The sequence below is a fragment of the Nannospalax galili genome, unplaced genomic scaffold (genome assembly GCF_000622305.1).
Source record: "Nannospalax galili isolate Female #2095 unplaced genomic scaffold, S.galili_v1.0 scaffold873, whole genome shotgun sequence".
Lineage (NCBI taxonomy): Eukaryota > Metazoa > Chordata > Mammalia > Rodentia > Spalacidae > Nannospalax > Nannospalax galili.
The window spans coordinates 1,537,637-1,541,120 of record NW_008334005.1 but is presented as its reverse complement, the minus strand read 5'-3'; the positions used below and the strand labels follow the sequence as shown (position 1 = coordinate 1,541,120).

The following is a 3,484-nucleotide window of genomic DNA, read 5'->3' as shown; positions in this document are numbered from 1 at the left end:
ATAGAACTAGGGAAATGGCCAGCTGAATGCAATCATAACTGAAGAATATTGGCAGCTGATTACTGCTGGGTGAGGAAGAACTGATCTTCCTAAAGCGAGAGACACTAAATAGGCAGACAAGACCTCAGTAGATGAACTTGCACTGAGGGACATCTGGGGACACTAACTTGACAAGATAGGCCTTAAGACAAATGACAGAAAGTATGAATTCCAGTAAGGGGCCTATGGGAGGGTGCCAGTGGGGAAGGGGATATAAGGATGACTAAGATTGATTGAGACATTCTGTATGAAATACACAAAACTTCAATTAAAATTGGGGAAATATAATAAAAATTAAAACTTGAAAACATCTTACTTACCAGTGCTATTCAAACTCTATGCTTCCAGATAACATGCTTTCTGAATGTGTAGTAGTTCTGAGTTCTGAAAAATGGGTGATAGAGGGATTATCAAGTGACATCATGTGCGATAGCTCAGGTATAAACTGGAAAATACCATTAATTTTGTACTAGAATTGATGACCTTGTACTATTTACATACCAAAATTTTTTTTAAGAATTTCCATTATTTTACTGAATCACAACTATCATCTCAAAATTTCTAGAGCTAAATGATGCTTTATTTTTTTTTTACAAACAACCTAAATAAAAACATCTTTTGGTAGAGTTAAATAATCATCTCTTGTGTTTTTTTATGTAGAAAATCTATTTATTCCATTATAAGCACTTACACAGTAAGTCATGGGCCTGACGGTGAGACTGGTGAAGGAAAACAGACGTGGTATCGAACCATAGTGTACAAGTAGTAACCCCTAAAAAATAAAACAATTCTGATCAAGAATTTACTTCATTCTAAAAACAAGCACAAGATATCAAATAACTGACAGTTCACCTGTACCATAGCACCACATAAAACTATCCATTTGTTTACAAGTTGATGGACCTAAGTTTAAAAACCAAACCAAAACAAAAAATATTTCATAGGAAGGAAAGAATAGTATGAAAAAAGCTCAAGAAATGTGCTAACATGCAAAAATGCATGGTGAAAGAAGAAAACGTAGACTTATATGAAGAAACACAGAGGAGACTGGTCTACAGAGGAAAATGCATCCTGGAAATCAGATGTGAGGACCTGGGTGACTTTAATCCCCTCTAATTCCTGAATAAAAATGACTTCTTGCACTATTTACACTTCGTGGCTTAGAGAACTACCTCACCTGGGTCTATGCCTTACTCAATCTAGACATTACATAGAGGTTGAAAAACTTGGGGATATAGCTGAGGAAGAAACATAATCACATATAATACTCCTTAGTTCTAAAACTTTCAAACTGTGGGGTTTTTTTTCAAGAAAATTCAAGAAAAATTAAATATTCCTGGCCTTGTTGAATTAAGACCTCTAGTTAAGATTTAGAAAACATCCACTGTTTGGGCTCCTATTATAGGGGGCTAGCTGAACAAAATTTTTGTCTATCAGTGTTAAGTCAATTTCAAGGTTCAGAAGAAAACAAAGGGAGTCTAAAATCATAATTTCAGACTGGTCTAGCATTCTTGTCCTTCTGGATCTGCACTTCAGGGTCTCCATCATTATAAGTATTCTCTGCTATGAGCACACTTGCATTACGTATTGTCTTTTATATAGAAAACAAATCATCCGAGGTTCACTGAGAACCAACAGAAATCTGAAACCTTAACAGTGTGACCACCATGAATAAACAACATTGCTGGTCAGCCGTCTTCTGTATCTTCTAAGGTGTATTCTCTCCAGTTTTACTTGAATCTCAGACATTCAGATTACAGTCAGTACCCCTGTAAGCCAAGCACTTTCACTGTAAGGTGATCACTGAACATGGAATGTTTCATCCTTATGTGATTTAAAAAAAACACAACTTGAGTTTCAGATTTCTCAGATCCTACAGGGAAATAGTCTGGTCAGTTGATCCTGTGGCAAGAATGATCTCACTGTAAGGACTGGAAGACAATTCAATTGTGTGAGCACCAACTGAGTGGCTTGGTTTGTTTGAAAAAGAATCCCAAATCATAAGTTTCTGAGCATCAGCAACTGACCCAAACAGAGACTCATGGAGCAGATGCCAGGAAACATCGTACCCTACTGCTCTCTGTCCTGTAAATACGGTCTTTGCACCCATTTCTTTTCCTTCTTTTGGAAGCACTACTTGCCCAATAAAATTTGGGAATCAAGGAAGCCCATAGCCTTCCTTCTGATTTCCATGAAAATGGAAGTCTGGATCACACACCCTAGAAGTGTCTGCTTTGAGAGGAGGCTTTATGTAACCAGAAACAACAGCATCACTGGTTGAGTTGTTGCAGTGATGAAAGTGTTCTGGGGCATGTAAAGGGTCCTGTATATTCTTAATTATTGATCTTGATTTCTATTTAAAATTTCCTGCCAACAGATCCAAAACATCCAAATTCTCCTTTTCCACTGCCAGAGTGTGATGCATTGAAAAAAGCATCATTATTAGGGATGATCACAAAGTGCTTTTGTTCATTGATTTGTGTGCAAGTGAATGATGAAATCTTTCCCTTCAAGTCTGGTTACTAACATCTGAAAGCCACTGGACAGTTAAGCCGGGCCACTCCAGAGCATAGGTCTTCACCAAATCGTGAAGAAAAACAGTGCTCTTTTTCCATATTTTGCACTCCGTTATCATACTTTTTTGTGTTGCCAAAGGCTGTTTCCTTGTCAGTCATGGGGGCAGGTGAAGGATGGAGAGGATCTACTGCTTCCTGCCATTTCATAAGTTTTAATTTCTTCAGTATAAATATAGCACTAGACTGTATTCTAAATTTATTTCTAACCTCTATCAGCAAGATTATGAACGTTTTTACTTCAAAAACCAATACCAATACCCTCCTTACTTCTTCCTCAGAGTTGGTATACACTAAGGATTTTAAAGATAATATAAGTATTCACTTTCTTTAAGTATTATGTACCCTGGTAAAATCTCTAATGTTGACAAAGATCCTCCTGATGAATAACATATTCACTACTAGTGAAAAGAAATCTGCATTTTCAGTAAATTTTGAACTGAACTTTCATTTAGGTATTAATTAGTTCTTTGTTTTAAAGGAGTTATTTCTGAAAAGAGAACATTTGTTTAAAACTACCAACTTAGCAACAAATGGAAAGCAAACATGCTTTCTAGCCTAATTAACAAAATATTCTTCTCACTCAAAATGTTGAAAACCAGAGGAATATGGAGAAATTTTGAAAAAAAAATTACTGCATCTTTAAACGCTCATCAATGAAGCTTCCTCATGCAACAGAAGGTAATGAACCTAGGCCTCAGGGACCACTGTAGAAGAAGGGATGGAAAGATTGTAAGAGCCGGGGGAAAGTGTGTACATTTTCTATATATGGAAATAGAGTCTTACAGGCTCCTGGGAACTTGTTCATGTGAACTTAAAGAAATGGTGACAGCATGCACATGACCCATGCATACTCAAGCAGACAGAAACAT

At 36.6% G+C, this 3,484-nt stretch overlaps 1 pseudogene; it reads right to left on the bottom strand.

Annotated features, from left to right (window-relative positions):
- Positions 1-1,489: 1,489 nt before the first annotated feature.
- On the bottom strand, positions 1,490-2,714 carry LOC103730716 (annotated as a pseudogene).
- Positions 2,715-3,484: the final 770 nt, after the last annotated feature.